The sequence below is a fragment of the Capricornis sumatraensis genome, chromosome 1 (assembly GCF_032405125.1).
Source record: "Capricornis sumatraensis isolate serow.1 chromosome 1, serow.2, whole genome shotgun sequence".
Classification (NCBI taxonomy): Eukaryota; Metazoa; Chordata; class Mammalia; order Artiodactyla; family Bovidae; genus Capricornis; species Capricornis sumatraensis.
The window spans coordinates 139,126,120-139,144,850 of NC_091069.1; positions in this window are offsets into that span (position 1 = coordinate 139,126,120).

The window sequence follows — 18,731 nt, forward strand, 5'->3', positions numbered from 1 at the left end:
GCTAGGGCTCCCTGTCCATCACCAACTCCCGGAGTTCACTCAGACTCCTGTCCATCGAGTCAGTGATGCCATCCAGCCATCTCATCCTCTGTCGTCCCTTTCTCCTCCTGCCCCCAATCCCTCCCAGCATCAGAGTCTTTTCCAATGAGTCAACTCTTCACATGAGGTGGCCAAAGTACTGGAGTTTCAGCTTTAGCATCATTCCTTCCAAAGAAATCCCAGGGTTGGCCTCCTTCAGAATGGACTGGTTGGATCTCCTTGCAGTCCAAGGGACTCTCAAGAGTCTTCTCCAACACCACAGTTCAAAAGCATCAATTCTTCGGCGCTCAGCCTTCTTCACGGTCTAGTTCCTTAGACTGTTATATATTATGTTAATACATGCAGGCAAGGCAGTTTAATGGTTGAGAGCAGCAAACATGATACTATGACCTTTGTAGCTTGCAAGTAACACAGCTTTCAGACTGTGTTGCTAATATAATACAATCATAAGTTCTATTTTCTATTTTTCTTTATGAAAGAAGACTGATACTGTTATCCTAATATTTAAACATATATAATCTATATTTTGGAAGTTATATAAGGAGAAATGAGCAGTTAGACACTCAAATATGAAAGACAAAAGAAATTCAAAAAAACAGAATATCATTCATAAACACATATACTAAAAATAAAGGAATCTTTATATAACATGCACAGACCCAATGCTCAGGGTAGTTCTATTTAATGGAAAAGTTGTTCTTGGGACAGAGAATGTTAAAATTTCTTCTATTTACTATTCCTCACTTGATATAAATTAGCACCATCTTAGTTCAGAGAACGATGATTTTGAACAAACTATGAATCTTTCTCCTTATATTAACTGAATGCCAGTTAATAGGACATAGGAAAAGTTATGTCATGTGCTTCTGTTAATTAACTTCCGTGCTTGCAAGCCACTTAAAGAATGGAAGAGAAATCTCAATTTGAAAGTCTCTAGATATTAACTCATGGTTAAGTCATTCTCATACTCTCACAAACATGATTTTTAATTTTCAACAGCTTTTTTATTTAAAAAAAGGTTAACATACATAATAGATTCTCCCTTGTACTGATATGAAACAAGGATACAGAATTTTGCAAAAATTACTTTTATTTTAAGCAAACTTGGACCTAAATGCCATCATCCCAGTTCATAAATGGATGTAAGATTAATTGGCATTATTATTGAATACTTGGGAATGCTGGAAACCAGGATTTTTATCAGTCTTGAGTTCTCCTGATTACTAAGCTTACTGCATTTCTCTGGTGGAAAACTGCACTTGGATATTTGTATTAAATGAAGACTATTCCTGGGTCTCTTTTTCCTCCACTGAGAGGTGTAGTAAGTTTCCTCAGGCAATACTATGGATATTACTACATTTAGAACAAACATTTGCTACCTTCCTTGTGTCCCAACATAGTTTGAAGTGACTCAGGGAAACTGTCTCTTTGGAAAGCCATCAGTTCAGTTCAGTCCCTCAGTCGTATCCGACCCTTTGCGATCCCATCAATTGCAGCACGCCAGGCCTCCCTGTCCATCATCAACTCCCGGAGTTCACTCAGACTCACGTCCATCGAGTCAGTGATGCCATCCAGCCATTTCATCTTCGGTCGTCCCCTTCTCCTCCTGCCCCCAATCCCTCCCAGCATCAGAGTCTTTTCCAGTGAGTCAGCTCTTCGCATGAGGTGGCCAAAATACTGGAGTTTCAGCTTCAGCATCATTCCTTCCAAAGAAATCTCAGGGCTGATCTCCTTCAGAATGGACTGGTTGGATCTCCTTGCAGTCCAAGGGATGCTCAAGAGTCTTCGCCAACACCACAGTTCAAAAGCATCAATTCTTCGGCGCTCAGCCTTCTTCACAGTCCAACTCTCACATCTATACATGACATAATAAAGTTAAACCATAGATTCAACTGAAATGTGGTCACTGAGACATTTACTCCAAAATATTAACAGGTTGCCTTCTGTAGACTGAGCTCTATACTAGACAAAGTTGTTGTTCTGAGTTTTATTTTCATAATGTTTGCATGACAGAAAGTAATGCCAGTTTGTGGATTGCAATGTGACCACATGTATTTAAATAAATAAGAACCCTACAGTTTCAGGTGAATTTTAGAAAGAGAGAAGAGGCTAATGGAATAAAATTTGTTTAAAATAGTCAGTATCACCTGGTACTTTAACAATCTTTGGACCAGCCTGAATTTGCAACCTGACTCTGCCATCTATAATCTTGGATAATCTCTGTCTTTCTACAGATGACTTTCTTGAAAATGAAAAATAAAACCAACATGTATAATGAAGTTGGGAAACAAATTAGATTCTGCACATTGAAACACTTCCTACTGGGATTGGCAAAGGATAAGCATTTAATAAATATGAGCTATTATAATTAAGTTCCAGGTGATGGGACTTGGGGAATAAGAAGAATTAGCACACACATATGAGCAAAACTAGTGTGGTACAAGCAAAGGATGGAGGGTGATGAAGACAGAATAGATTTTTATATACAGCCTTCATCCCCTGTATGATCTGGTTTCTACCCAACTCTTGTTAAACTGCCATGTCATCTGAATTACACTCCCTAATTTAACTACATCAGCATTCATTTTGTTGAATATGCCCAGATCCTTCTCATCTGCAGCCCACTCAATGGACATGGGTTTGGGTGGACTCTGAGAGTTGGTGATGGACAGGGAGGCCTGGTGTGCTGCAGTTCATGGAGTCCGGGTTTCATAGTCTCTTCACATTTTACCTACCTAAATCCTGCTTATTCTTTATATTTTAATTTAAGGTCTCTTCTTCAGCAAAGCCTGAAACATGAATTAACCCTGATTACAGTAGCTTCTACTCATTAAAAATCTCATTGAATTCTGAAAAACAAATCACAATAAGTCCAGTTTAGTTCATTTCAGTCACTCAGTCATGTCCGACTCTTTGTGATCCCATGGACTGCGGTTCACCAGGACTCCCTGTCCATCACCAACTCCCAGAGTCTACTCAAATTCATGTCCATTGAGTTGGTGATGACATCCAACCACCTCATCCTCTGTCGTCCAATTCTCTTCCCACCTTCAGTCTTTCCCAGTATCATAGTCTTTGCAAATGAGTCACCTCTTCACATGAGCTGGCCAATATATTGGAGTTTCAGCTTCAACATAAGTCCTTCCAATGAATATTCAGCACTGATTTCCTTTAGGATGGATTAGTTGGATTTCCTTGCAGTCCAAGGGACTCTCAAGAGTCTTCTCCAACACCACAGTTCAAAAGTATCAGTTCTTGGCACTCAGCTTTCTTTGTAGTCCAGCTCTCACATCCATACATGACTACTGGAAAAACCATAGCTTTGACTAGATGGACTTTTTTTGGCAAGGTAATATTTCTGTTTTTTAATATGTTGTCTAGCTTTGTCATAACTTTCTTTCCAAGGAGAAAGAATCTTTTAATTTCATGGCTGCAGTCACCCACGGTGATTTTCAGTTCAGTTTAGTTGCTCAGTCGTGTCTGACTCTTTGTGAACCCATGAACTGCAGCACACCAGGCCTCCCTGTCCATCACCAACTCTCAGAGTCCACCCAAACCCATGTCCATTGAGTTGGTGACGCCATCCAACCATCTCATCCTCAGTCGTCCCCTTCTCCTGATGCCCTCAATCTTTCCCATACTCAGGGTCTTTTCAAATTAGTCAGCTCTTCCCACCAGATGGTCAAAATATTGGAATTTCAGCTTCAACATCAGTCCTACCAATGAACACCCAGGACTGATCTCCTTTATGATGGACTGATTGGATATCCTTGCAGTCCAAGGGATTCTCAAGAGTCTTCTCCAACACCACAATTCAAAAGCACCAATTCTTCAGTGCTCAGCTTTCTTTATAGTCCAACTCTCACATTCATACATGACTACTGGAAAAACCATAGCCTTGACTAGATGGACCTTTGCTGAGAATGTAATGTCTCTGCTTTTTAATATGCTGTCTAGGTTGGTCACAACTTTCCTTCCAGGGAGTAAACGTCTTTTAATTTCATGGCTGCAGTCACCATCTGCAGTGATTTTGGAGTCCAGAAAAATAAAAGCCAGCCACTGTTTCCCCATCTATTTGCCATGAAGTGATGGGACCGGATATCATGATCTAATTTTTCTGAATGTTGAGCTTTAAGCCAACTTTTTCACTCTCCTCTTTCACTTTCATCAAGAGGCTCTTTAGTTCTTCTTCACTTTCTGCCATAAGGGTGGTGTCATATGCATATATGAGATTATCAATATTTTTCCCAGCAATCTTGATTCCAGCTTGTGCTTCATCTAGCCCAGCATTTCTCATGATGTATTTTGCTGCTGCTGCTACTGCTGCTGCTGAAGTCACTCAGTCCTGTCTAACTCTTTACAACCCTGTGGACTGCAGCCCACCAGGCTCCTCTGTCCATGGGATTTTCTAGACAAGAGTACTGGAGTGGGGTGCTGTTGCCTTCTGCAGATGTATTTTGCATACAAGTTAAATAAGCAGGGTGGCAATATACAGCCTTGATGTACTCCTTTCCTTATTTGGAACCAGTCTGTTGTTCCATGTCCAGTTCTAACTGTTGCTTCCTGACCTGCATACAGATTTCTCAAGAGGCAGGTCAGGTGGTCTGGTATTTCCATCTCTTTCAGAAGTTTCCCCAGTTTATTGTGATCCACACAGTCAAAGGCTTTGGCATAGTCAATAAAGCAGAAGTAGATATTTTCCTGGAACTCTCTTGTTTCTTTGGTGATTCAATGGAGTTGGCAATTTGATCTTTGTTTCCTCTGCCTTTTCTAAATCTAGTTTGATCATCTGGAAGTTCACAGTTCATATATTGTTAATGCCTGGCTTGAAGAATTTTAACATTACTTTACTAGCATGTGAGATGAGTGCAATTGTGCAGCAGTTTGAGCATTCTTTAGAATTGCCTTTCTTAGGGATTGGAATGAGAACTGATCTTTTCTAGTCCTGTGGTCACTGTTAAGTTTCTAAATTTGCTGGCATATTGAGTGCAGCATTTTCACTGCATCATCTCTGAGGATTTCATATAGCTCAAGCAGAATTCCATAACCTCCACTAGCTTTGTTCATAGTGATGCTTCCTAAGGCCCACTTGACTTCACATTCTAGGATGTCTGGCTCTAGGTGAGTGATGACACCATTGTGATTATTCTGGTCATGAGGATCTTTTTTTGTACTTTTCTTCGTGTATTCCTGCCACCTCTTCTTAATATCTTCTGCTTCTGTTAGGTCCATACCATTTCTGTCCTTTACTGAACCCATCTTTGCATGAAATGTTCCCTTGGTATCTCTAATTTTCTTGAAAAGATCTCTAGTCTTTCCCATTCTATTGTTTGCCTCTATTTCTTTGCACTGATCATTGAGGAAGACTTTCTTATCTCTCCTTTGTATTCTGTGGAACTCTGCATTCAAATGGGTATATTTTCTTTTCTCCTTTGCTTTTAGTGATTTTTCTTTTCATAGCTATTTGTAAGGCCTCCTCAGACAACCATTTTACCTTTTTGCATTTCTTTTTTCTTGGTGATGGTCTTGATCTCTGTCTCTTGTACAATGTAACTAACCTCCATCTGTAGTTCATCAGGCACTCTGTCTATCAGATCTAGTCCCTTGAATCTACTTCTCACTTCCACTGTATAATCGTTAGGGATTTGATTTAAGTCATACCTGAATGGTCTAGTGGTTTCCTCTACTTTCTTCAATTTACATCTGAATTCAGCAATAAGGAGCTCATGATCTGAGCCACAATCACCTCTGGTCTGATTTTTGCTGACTGTATAGCACATCTCCACCTTTGGCTGCAAAGAATATAATCAATCTGATTTCAGTATTGACCATCTGGTGATGTCCATGTGTAGAGTCTTCTCTTGTGTTGTTGGAAGAAGGTGTTTGCTATGATCAATGTGTTTTCTTGGCAAACCTCTATTAGCCTTTACCCTGCTTCATTCTGCACTCCAAGGCCAAATTTGTCTGTTACTCCAGGTGTTTCTTGACTTCCCACTTTTACATTTCAGTCCCCTATAATGAAAAGGATATCTTTTTTGATGTTAGTTCTAGAAGTTCTTGTAGGTCTTCATAGAACTGTTCAACTTCAGCTTCTTTAGTGTTACTGGTCGAGATATAGACTTGGATTACCATGATATTGAATGGTTTGCCTTGGAAGAGAACAGAGATCATTCTGCAGTTTTTGAGACTGTATCATAGTACTGCATTTTGGACTCTCTTGTTGACTATGTTGTCTTCTCCATTTCCTCTACGGGATTCCTGCCCATAGTAGTAGATATAATGGTCATCTGAGTTACATTCACACATTCCAGTCCATTTTAGTTCCCTGATTCCTTGAATGGCGACGTTCTCTCTTGCCATATCCTCTTTGACCACTTTCAATTTGCCTTGATTTATGGACCTAACATTCCATATTCCTATGCAATATTGCTCTTTACAGCATCAGACTTTGCTTCAATAAGTTACCTATTTACTAAAAAAATTTCCATTCTCCTGTTGAACTTTGAATCCCACAGGCAAGAACTGTATCTTTTGTACAGTTTAGCCCAAGATATTAAAATAATACCCAAGAAAGTAAAGACTCAGTGTATTTTGGTGGTAGATAAATGAGTGAATACATGAACATGCATTAAGCTTTACATCTTTTCAGAAGTAGTCTGGACACTAACTTAGATGAAAAAAATATATTTAGGTTAGAAAATAAGTTAATACTGGATCAGTTGTTATAGAAGAAGTCAGTTGATGGAAAACTTTAACATCTAATTAATTTGTTTGCAACCAAAAGGAAGAAAAATTTTAAGTTCTGTATTTGTGTTTGTTTGTGTTTTGTTTTTTTTTTAAATTAACATTGGACTCATGTTAGTTTATGTAATACTGGTCACATATATTTCAGCAAAGTTTTGTAGGAAGAAGATTGAATACCAAATGAGGTGCTCTTACAGAGAAGCATCAAGTGATAACTGACTTAAACTATTCAATAGAGTAAGTGTGAATTTAAATTTAAATTCTGCAATTTCCAAGGAATGTATTCTTTAATATGAGAAACATTAGAATTTTATTCTATCCTCTTAGATTTATTTCCTGGATTTTTTTTTTTTTTAATTTGGAGTTACATATGGATGGCAGAAGTAGGGACACCAATAAGACTTCTATAGCCTTACTTCTCAACATGTGGTCCTGTCTCGTTAGCACTAACAAACTTACAGGTTTCTCAGAAATGAAGAACTCCAGGACCCACCTTAGAACTACTGAAGTAAAATCTACATGTCACCAAGATTTTAAATATGAGAAGCACTAATTTGTGTCTTAGTCTTGCCAGAGCTAATCTTACAGTGAGATAGTGAGCACCAGCTATTGAAAGAGAAGAATTGCTGCATCTTGAAAACTCACTATATTCAGAGATGAAGTGAAGGCAACTGTCACTGATTTTAACATTTCAGTCCAAATAACTGATAAAATGACAGTGTATTTTAGCAACAACAGCAAAGAAGAAAAATAGGATACATTTTGGATTGCAAGGTACTTATGTGAAGACACAGAAATTTAAAAGCTGTTTCTGAAAAGACATCTGGGCTCAAGATGCAAATTCCAATGTTAAGATGAACCTTCAGATTGTTTCAACTGCCAGATCAATTGTTAATTCCTGTTTTATAACTTTAAACAAGAATCTTGCCAAGTCTTTTTATTCCTGAAAACATCTGTTATTCTTTAGAAGGTGTTGTCAATATCTTCAGATTAAAGAATTTCCAACCACATGCCCCTCTACACTAAACTTATAGGCACTAATATAATCTGGCTTTTTTCCCCAAACACCAGCTATTTCTCAGAGCCTAGTTCAAGGCTGACATCTCACCTATGAAGGACTGAGGCTTCTCTAACTCAAGATGACCTACATATCATATTTATATCTTATCAAGGAAGATATATTTAATGGTTTCAAAAAAGTCTATGTAAACTATTTTTATTTTCTCTTTTTTATACACTATTATATTTCCATTTAATAGGCTTATTTTCTCATTAGCTCATATTAACTAAACACTTATTTTATCAAATCTTGACAGATATCATCATTAGCAGCACAAAATGGGGATGAAGAACAGAAGAAATCAATCGTCTCTGTCTTTTCATATGTTCACAGACTTATGCCAAAGACATAATGAATCACCAACTTTATTAAAATATGATTGTGAGAAAAGTACCCAAGCTACAATTTGTGTATATCCAGCCTCTCTGGAGAAACAGAGAGAGCTTAAAAGTATTTTGAGACTATACATCATGGTCCTTACCTTGTATTTTTTTTTTTGTTTGTTTTCCTAAATATTCTTCTTCCTCTAACCTTACCTACTCTCTCTCTTTTTTCTTTTTCTTTTGCTAGAATAGAAATGCAATAGACATTAATTAAATATCTTTCAGTAACTGACAATCAGACCATATCCATGTGTTCTATAAAGAACACAAAACAATATTAACATTTTTTTTTACAAACATCATTTGTAAAACTAAAACCATGCTTTAAAGTTTGCTCTACTACTTATTGCATCAAAAACAGTGACTTGGGAAGGAAAATTTAGTATCTTAATTCTCAGATCTTGTTTTTAGAACTGTATTTTTTTTTTTAAGTAAGTCTTTGTCACTGTAAATGCATCAAGCCAAGTCTCAAATGGTTGAGGATAAAAAGAGCTGGATCACAGACAGGACAGCTGAACAACAACAACAAAAAAACCTTCGCCAAATGCTATAACCTGCTCTTTGTCCTAGTAGACAATTAGAATAGCCTCAGGCCTCTCATTAAGGAATTAATCTTTGTAAAGATAAATTTAAACAAGGAATCTTTTATTTCCCTGATATTCCTAGAAATTCTCACCTTCCCCCTTTCTTATCTACATCAGATCCCTCCAGGCACCTCAAATATTCTCACCAAATACAGTTAGTTCAGTCATTTTAGTTTCTCAGTCTTGTCTGACTCTTTGCGACTCCATGAATCACAGCACGCCATGCCTCCCTCTCCATCACCGACTCCAAGAGTTCACTTAGACTCATGTGCATAGAGTCGGTAATGCCATCCAGCCATCTCATCCTCTGTCGTCCCCTTCTCCTCCTGCCCCCAATCCCTCCCAGTTTCGGAGCCTTTTCCAATGAGTCAACTCTTCACATGAGGTGGCCAAAGTACTGGAGTTTCAGCTTTAACATCAGTCCTTCCAAAGAAATCCCAGGGCTGATCTCCTTTAGAATGGACTGGTTGGATCTCCTTGCAGTCCAAGGGACTCTCAAGAGTCTTCTCCAACACCACAGTTCAAAAGCATAAATTATTCGGCACTCAGCCTTCTTCACAGTCCAACTCTCACATCCATACATGACTACTGGAAAAAACATAGCCTTGACTAGTCGGACCTTTGTCGGCAAAGTAATGTCTCTGCTTTTGAATATGCTGTCTAGGTTGGTCATAACTTTTTCTTCCAGGGAGTAAGAGTCTTTTAATTTCATGGCTGCAGTCACCATCTCCAGTGATTTTGGAGCCCCCCCAAAATAAAGGCTGACACTGTTTCAACTGTTTCCCCGTCTATTTCCCATGAAGTGATGGGACCAGATACCGTGATCTTCGTTTTCTGAATGTTGAGCTTTAAGCGAACTTTTTCACTCTCCTCTCTTACTTTCATCAAGAGGCTTTTTAGTTCCTCTTCACTTTCTGCCCTAAGGGTGGTGTCAGCTGCATATCTGAGGTTATTGATATTTCTCCCAGCAATCTTGATTCCAGCTTGTGTTTCTTCCAGTCCAGCATTTCTCATGATGTACTCTGCATAGAAGTTAAATAAGCAGGGTGACCAATATACAGCCTTAACATACTCCTTTTCCTATTTGGAACCAGTCTGTTGTTCCATGTCCAGTTCTAACTGTTGCTTCCTGACCTGCATACAGCTTTCTCAAGAGGCAGGTCAGGTGGTCTTGTATTCCCATCTCTTGAAGGGTTTTCCACCATTTATCGTGATCCACACAGTCAAAGGCTTTGGCATAGTCAATAAAGCAGAAACAGATGTTTTTCTGGAATTCTCTTGCTTTTTCCATGATCCAGCAGATGTTGGCAATTTGATCTCTGGTTCCTCTGCCTTTTCTAAAACCAGCTTGAACATCAGGAAGTTCACAGTTCACATATTGCTGAAGCCTGGCTTGGAGAATTTTGAGCATTACTTTACTAGCATGTGAGATGAGTGCAGTTGTGCGGTAGTTTGAGTATTCTTTGGCATTGCCTTTCTTTGGGATTGGAATGAACACTGACCTTTTCCAGTCCTGTGGCCACTGCTGAATTTTCCAAATTTGCTGGCATATTGAGTGCAGCACTTTCACAGGATCATCTTTCAGGATTTGAAATAACTCAACTGGAATTCCATGACCTCCACTAGGTTTGTTCATAGTGATGCTTTCTAAGGTCCACTTGACTTCACATTCCAGGATGTCTGGTGCTAGATTAGTGATCACACTATCGTGACTATTCAGGTCATGAAGATCTTTTTTCTACAGTTCCTCTGTGTATTCTTGCCACCTCTTCTCTATATCTTCTGCTTCTGTTAGGTCCATACCATTTCTGTCCTTTGTTGAGCCCATCTTTGCATGAAATGTTCCCTTGATAGCTCTAATTTTCTTGAAGAGATCTCTAGTCTTTCCCATTCTGTTGTTTTCCTCTATTTCTTTGCATTGATTGTTGAAGCCAAGCATCATCCAAATCCAGACTTCTTCAAATTATGGTCAGTGGGGGATTTCACATCTATGCACTCAATCAACCACAGTTTGAAAAGAAAAAAAACAATAAAAATCCAGAGAGTTACCAAAGGCAAAACTTGAATTTGCCATGTGCCTTCAACTATTTACACAGCATTTACATTGTATCTACAAATATTTATACAACATTTATAGTGTATTAGGTATTATAAGTAATCTAGAGATGATTTCAAATATATAGGAGGAAATGTGTAGGTTATATGCAGATACTATGCCATTTGAAACAAGGGACTCAAGAATCTGTGGATTTTAGCATCCACAAGGGGCCCTGTAAACAATCCCCTCCAGATACAGAGGGACAACTGTAATATGAAAAGAGAAAGGATGAGGTCCTCTAAGGCTGAAATCATGATATTGAAAGATGACTCAAGGCACTAAAGACACGACCCTTTCACACTTCATCTACCCTGGCCCTCCCATTCATGGCCTGCTCTTTTTTTTTTTTTTAGTCATCTTGAGTTTGTTAGTGAAAATGGAATGAAAGAGGTGGAGCAAAAAGAAGTACATTACTCAATAATCTGTTTCTGAAGCCCAAAATGTAGAAACATTCTGCAATGTAAGGTTAAAAGTATGATTGTTAGTACCAAAGACTTCATTTCATTTTAATTTATTGATAATACTAGTTGATTCAGGGAGTCCATGCCCAATCTGGAGTGTTTCAGGGTAATGGGTACTCTCACCATGGGAAATTAAGCAAGTGATAGTTCTGATAGTTAGGCGGAAGCTTACCTTTCTTTTCTTTTCTTCTATTTTATATTTTACAACTTCTCTAAGAGTAAAGGGATGCCTTGCTTATTAAGTTCAGTGGGATCCCCAGATAATTGAAATGTTTCCAATTGGTGCATTTGAGCAACTGTTAGCTTAACTTAAAAGAATCTGCCTGCAATGCAGGAGACCTGGTTTCAATCCCTAGGTCAGGAAGATCCCCTGGAGAAAGGAATGGCAACCCACTCCAATATTCTTGTCTGGAGAATCCCATGGACAGAGGAGCCTAGCCAGCTCAGTCCATGGGATCGCAAAGAGTGGGACACAACTGAGTGATTTCACTTTCACTAAGCTTAACTTAGAACCTATGTTGCAGAGTCATAAAATTTAATTGGCACTCTTTCACCTACATGTTTCAGGTTTGTTTGTTTTTGTATTAAACTTTAGATTTCTAGTAAAACACCATAGACCTCTGCTTCAGTTTTTTGTTTTTGTTGGTTGTTACTGTATATATTTCGAAGGAATCCTCTACATTCTGTACATACTTACAAGTTTCTTCCTCCAGAGAGTTGCAGACCAGTCTTCCAGGGTTAGAGGCCTCTCCCACAGCAATAATAACTTTATTGGGATTAAGAATCCTCAACTGAGATCAGGTTTTAATATCTCCTTCCCTTAACTGTGTCACTAGGGGAAATGTGTTTTTTTTTTTCCTCTATATCCTGGAGTATAAGGATATTTTTGCAATACAAGCAAAGGCATTTTTAAGAGTTGTAGCAAGGCAACTGTTTTAGGAGTGTGGCCCTCAACATGTTACATAATGACTACTCTTCCTCCACGTGGGAAACCACTGATTGGCCTACACATTGCACAGAATATCAGTCTCTCCCTTAAGCACTCAATAGGATGGCAGTGAGTGCCAGGCTGAGATACACAGTCATGGTCACAGGTAAGAGTTACTGCTTTGAGCTAGTGTCAGTTATGACTTATGTTAGAACTATTAGGTAGTTAGAATAGGAAAAAGGAGTCCAGAATGGTGGTGGCTAAAAGACAAAGAAGAGAGAAGCCTGCAAAAATAGAATAAAGGAAGATCCAAGGACCAGAGTGAGGACCTCAGGTAGGACAAACAGCACTCCTGGCTAGCCCAATTTACATAGGGCAGGCCCAGGGGGAGGAGGAAAAACATGTAAAAAGAGGAGCCAAAGGGCCAAGGTCTCTCTTTCTCTCTGTCTCTCTTTCTCTCTCTCTCTCTCTCCTCTTCATGTCTTTTGGGTCATCACGCCCTCATGCCTTGAGGATGTATTTTCCTTCCTAAATAAAACTGAGCTGTAACTTGGAGCTGTAACACTGGTCCATCCGAGAGTTGCTCTGTCACTTCAAATTTTTGTTGTGACAAGACAGAACCAAGGAAATTACACACTCCCCCAACATCTACGGTGCCGTAACTTGGATTTAACCTGGCTGAAACTACCTCAGTGCAGCCCCCACAAGGAAGAGACCAAGCACAGCAGAAGCCCAACTCGGCAAAATCTCCAACGGTAGAAGCTGAACATGAAGAAACCCAGCACAGGGGAAGTGACAAGAAGCCCAGCATGCTGGAAACCAGGACAGCAAAAAACGAAGTCAGCAGAAAGCTCACTTGACTCAGTCTCAGACTCCAGAAAATACTGAGGGAAGTACTATATAATATCCAATCCCTCTATATATTCAGGCCTTCATCTTCCATGTTTCCTCCAACATGTGCAACATCAGCATCTCTCAGTGAACCTGCTAGGGTGGGAGACAGGCACACAATGCCTGCTAGAAGTCCATCTGTTGGCATCCCTTCAAAGGCAATTGGGCTTCCAGGGATAATGTTTGCCACTTTGGGAGTTAACCCAGCAGGCATTTTGGGCTGAAACCCTTACCATCCTTCTCCTAAAGTTACAAACATACCCCCAGATCAAATTTCTACTCCACTTTTATGGAACATCTTGTCTGTTGCCTCTTACCAATTTATTCTTAAGCCAGTTACTCACTCCTACAACTAGGACCCTGCCCCCTTGTGGGCAACATTGCTCTACCCCTCTTATTAAGATTCACTTAATGCCCCTAACAGGGCCAGATAATCCATTCCTTTGTCACTATTTCTGTTATTACCTAAAGTGAATCTATGACAATGAAGTGTTTACCATTGGAAACACCCTGAGCTGCTCTTATGGAGGGCTAGGGGAGCAAATCAGTGACTTAAATCCCTTAGAGCAGTAAGAGGATAAGGCCTATGACTGTTTCACCAGGTTCCAAGTCTCAGGGCACAGGCTTGGATTGCTTTACATTATGATATTTACCCATCTGCAGTGAACAAATTGCCAACGAGTTAAAATTACAGCCCCTTAATCCTACCCAGCACTGGTCACACTGGGGACGCCCAACTCCAGCCTGGCAGTCCCAGAAGGTCAATCCTGCCTCGACCTGCCTAAGAATCTGATCCTCAAAAGATTGTCACGCCTCAACCTGCTTGGGGATCCGCCAGTCCAGGGGTCCCAGGAGGTCATCACGCCTTGACTTGCCCAGGGACCCAATTCTCAGGAGGCCGACCTGCCTCAACCTGCCTTGGGATTCAGTCTCCAGGAAGCTGTCACACCTCAGCTTGCCTGGGGATCTGCACCCTGAACCAGGGACGCCTGGCTCTTAGGTTGCAACAGTATTGGGTAGGATAAGTCTAAAAGACTCACCCTTAAGGAAGTCCACTCATGGAAACTGAAGGAGGCCTATTAGTTTTTTTTTTTTTTTTTTTTTAATCTTTTTCTTTTACTCCCTGTCGTGACTGTCTTTCAGATGGGAAATAACCAATCCACTTCCCAGCAGATGCCCGTGAGATGCATCCTTGATAACTGGAAGCTATTCAATCATCTAACTCTAAGGAGAAGTTGCTAAAAATTCTTCTGTGCCACTGAGTGGGCAAGATATCCTCTGGGGGACAAGGAACACTGCCCTGAAGATGGGAGTTTAAATTACAACACCATCCTGCAGCAAGACTTATTCTGCAAAAGACAAGGGATATGCACAGAGATCCCCTATGTCCAAATTTTCTTCCGACTAACAGATATGAAGGAACTCTGTCTTCCATATGGGACAGTTGCATGCCCTAAAAGTCAGCCTAGTAGGCAAATGGTGTGAAGCACAGACAACAAAGAGAAACCCCACCCCCACCCCCCGCCGTCCCCCTCATAAAAGTCACCTCACACAGCTCCCAAGTTGCCTGGTGCTCCTTCCTTGTATCCAAATCTGCCCCCATATCCAGGAGCATCCCCTCCACAAAAGCCAAGTTGAAAATGGAGGAGAATTCAAACCATCCCGGGTCCATAAGCCCTTCTCCCTCCTAAAACTAAGACAGATCAAACAAGACCTGGGAAGCTATACAGATGACCCAGGCAATTATATAGATACATTCCATCACATTACTTTGGCCTTTGACTTGACGTGGAAGGACATTATGGTCATATTTAGTCAAACTCTATTTGACCCTGAGCATCCTAAGTGTCTTAAACGAAGTTCAAACGTATGTGACGAGGATTCACATGTCAAGCGATAAATATCCAGTAGCGGAAACTGCAGTCCCCTCCTCAGATCCTAATTGGAGCTATAATGATCCTGAGCACATATGAGAAAGGGATCATTTTCTGATCTGTGTGAAGGCGGGACTGAAAGCAGCTCAGCAAAGAGTAAGCAGCTTTGTCCGGGTCTCAGCAATAACTCAGGAGCCCAATGAGAACCACATGGCCTTTCTGGAAAAGTTAAAAGAAGTCCTCCAAAAGTTTACCAATCTGGACTTAGACTCTTATGAGGGACAGGTGATTTTAAAGGACAAATTCCTGTCCCAATATGCATCAGAAATCAGAATAAAGGTACAACAGCTACAGCGGCAGGACCCTGCTGCCTCTTTAGATGAAATGGTCCACACAGCCACCAATACCTTTCATAACAGACAATAGGAAAGAGAGGCCAAGCCCCAGGAAAGGGAGAAAAATAAAGAGATAAGTCATGCCCAGATGCTGGCTGCCCTCCAGGGAAGCCCTATGGCAAACCCCAAGTCCTTGAAGGACAAGGCACAAGGCCAATGCCTAATCTGTAGACAGGTGGGGCTTCGGGCCAAAGAGTGCCCAAACCATGATAAGTCTCCTAAAAGAGCTTGCTATAAATGCCATCAACTGGGACATTGGGCAGCACTCTGCCCTTGGGACTTAAGAGCCTCAAGGTCAAGAACCAAGCCTTCCCTCACAATGGTTCAATAGGACTGAAGCAGTCCACTCTAGCCAGCCTACCTGTCACAGATAACCATTACGGGGCTGGAGCCAAGGATACAACCAGATGTGGCAGGTAGGTCCAAGAATTTCTTGGTTGACACAGGGGCTACCTACTCTGTCCTGACCTCTTACTCCGGAGCCTTCTCCTCCCAAACCTGTATCATTTGGGGTGTTACAGGAACAACAATTACTAAAAGATTCACCTGAGTACTTTGTTGCCAGGATGGACAAATATTTTCCCATCAGTTTCTAGTGGTCCCTGACTGTCCTCCTCCCTTAATGGAAAGAAATCTCTCCCTGCCTTTGAAATTTTGCAGCTATTGCAATCCCTATAGGAGATGCTTTAAAACTCTATTTGGGGGGCTAACTATTTTTACCAGCCACCAAGTAAAACAACTCCTAAACAGGAGAGGCCATTTATGTATGTCTGATCAAAAAATGCTCAGATATCAAGTAGTGCTGATGGAAAATCCAGGCCTCACTATATCCTCTTGTGAGGTTCTTAAACCTGCCATGCTCCTGCCTACCCCTGAGGGCTCTCTCCCCCTTTCATTCTTCCCTAGAAACCTTGGACCACTGGACAAAACGTTGAGAGGGACTGTTGGAAGATCCTCGGATCAATCCTGAGGAAATCTGGTACACTGATGGAAGTAGCTTTGTCTTGGATGGAAAAAGAAAAGTCAGATATGCAGTTATCTCCAATTTTGAGACCATAGAGGCTAAACCTTTGCCACCAGGTCCAATTAGCTGAGTTCATAGCCCTGACTCAAGCTTTAGAGCTGGGAAAAGGAAAAAGAGCAGCCATTTACACTGACTTCAAGTATGCTCTTCTACATGCATGTGCTGTTATTTGGAAAGAAAGAGGCCACTTGACCACCCCAGGGTCCCCAAACAAACATGGTGATCAAATCCTTAAACTCTTGGAGGCAATCCATCTGCCCACTGAGGTTTCAGCCTCCCACTGTAAAGGACACCAAAAAGGGAGCACGGAAATGGCACGAGGAAACCAAGCAGCTGAGAGCAGCATTACAGAACAATGACCTAATAGGGGTGTCCACCTTAGTTCCACAGACTAATTTGCCAGAAACTCCTTTATATACTGAAGGTTAGACTCTTAAAGCTAAGAATGAGGGCTTTCAGGAAGATTATATAAGATGGTTCCAAAATGAGGGACTCCTTTTTCTGCCTGAGAACCACCAATGGAAGTTGGTTAACTCCTTACATGACACCACTCATTTAGGGCAAAAGGCCCTCCAAAGATTACTAGAAAGTCCTTCAGAGGAACAGGCCTCCAAAGGACTATAAGCCAAGTGGTCTCCTCTTGTCCCACTTGCCAGTTAAACAACCCCCAAGGAGCTTGACAACCCCAGGACAGAGGATCAGGCCCAGCCTGTCCAATGATGTGCCTATCCAGGAGAGGACTGACAGATGGACTTCACCCAGATGTCAGTTTCTCAAGGGTATAAATACCTATTAGTCATGATAGATACATTCACAGGATGGATTGAAGGCTTTCCCACCCAAACTGAGAAGGCTGAGGAGGTGGTAAAAAAAAAAAAAAAAAAAAAAACTGCTTCATGAAATCATTTTGAGATTTCATCTGCCCTGGTCATTACAAAGTGACAGTGGGACATCATTTACTTCTAAGGTCACCCAAGGGGTCTCTAAAGCATTGGACATTATTTATTATCCCATTGTGCCTGTAAGCCTCAGTCTTCAGGGAAAATAAAAAGAGCCAACCAATTCTTAAAATCAGTGATATAAAAGATAACCCAGGAGACCTCCCTGGGATGGAAGGAAGCTTTTCCAATAGCTCTCCTCCACACCCACATCGCCCCTAAGGAATAGGTTGGTCTTAGTCCTTATGAGATGCTATATGGGAAACCTTTTGTTTATGTCAATTACCTCTTCCTAGATCTAGAGGCTCAGACCCTCTGGTCTTAGACCATGGCCATTGGGCAATTCCAACAGGATATACACTGTGGGGAGTCAACCAAGACCTAAAAGATTCTAAGGAGTCACCGCTATATCCTCCATGGACTCAAGTCCTAATTAGAGTCTGGAAAGATGGGTCCCCAAAGGCTCAGCTCCAGCCTACATGGAGGATCCCCTATCTTGCAATACTTTCTATCCCCACAGCAGTCAAGGTACCAGGACATGACTCCTGGATTCACTACTCATGAGTCAAGACATGGAAGAAAACAGAAGAGGACACTCAATACACTTGTGAGCCCCTAGGAGATTTCAGATACCTATTCAGAACTACAAATGAGTGCCATTCTAATGAACACCCCCAAAATCTAGTTCCCAGGGATAAGATTTCTCACAACAGCTCTAAAGAGCTTGGCAGCAGTTGTACTCCGAAACAGACAGGAGATAGATCTTCTGATCCTGAACAAGGAGGGACTTGAGCCATCCTGGTGATGGGAATTTGGAGTTGGCTAATGCCGCTACTAGTCCCTGCCAGCACCATATTGATGCTGCTTATGACTGTTCCATGTATTATCAGTTGTCTAACCTCTTTTGTCTCTGCCCAGGTCAACAAGCTACAACATAAATTGCCAGTTCAACAATGATATATTAAACTATGGCTGACCACAGAAAATATCACTCCCCCTTATATGGACACTACTATAAGGACTCTGGGGCCTAAGACTAGCAAGAGGGGGAGGCCCAATGCCCTTCGCCTTCCCAGTTCAGCAGGAAGTAGCCAGAAAAACCTCAAAATCCCTATTCCCAAAGAATTGGGCCTCCCATCTCTTGGGGGGCGGGGAACGTTAGGTAGTTAGAATAGGAAAAGGGAGTCCAGAATGGTGGTGGCTAAAAGACAAGGAAGAGAAAAGCCTGCAAAAATAGAATGAAGGAAGGTCCGAGGACCAGAGTGAGGACCTCAGGTAGAACAAACAGTACTCCTGGCTAGCCCAATTTACA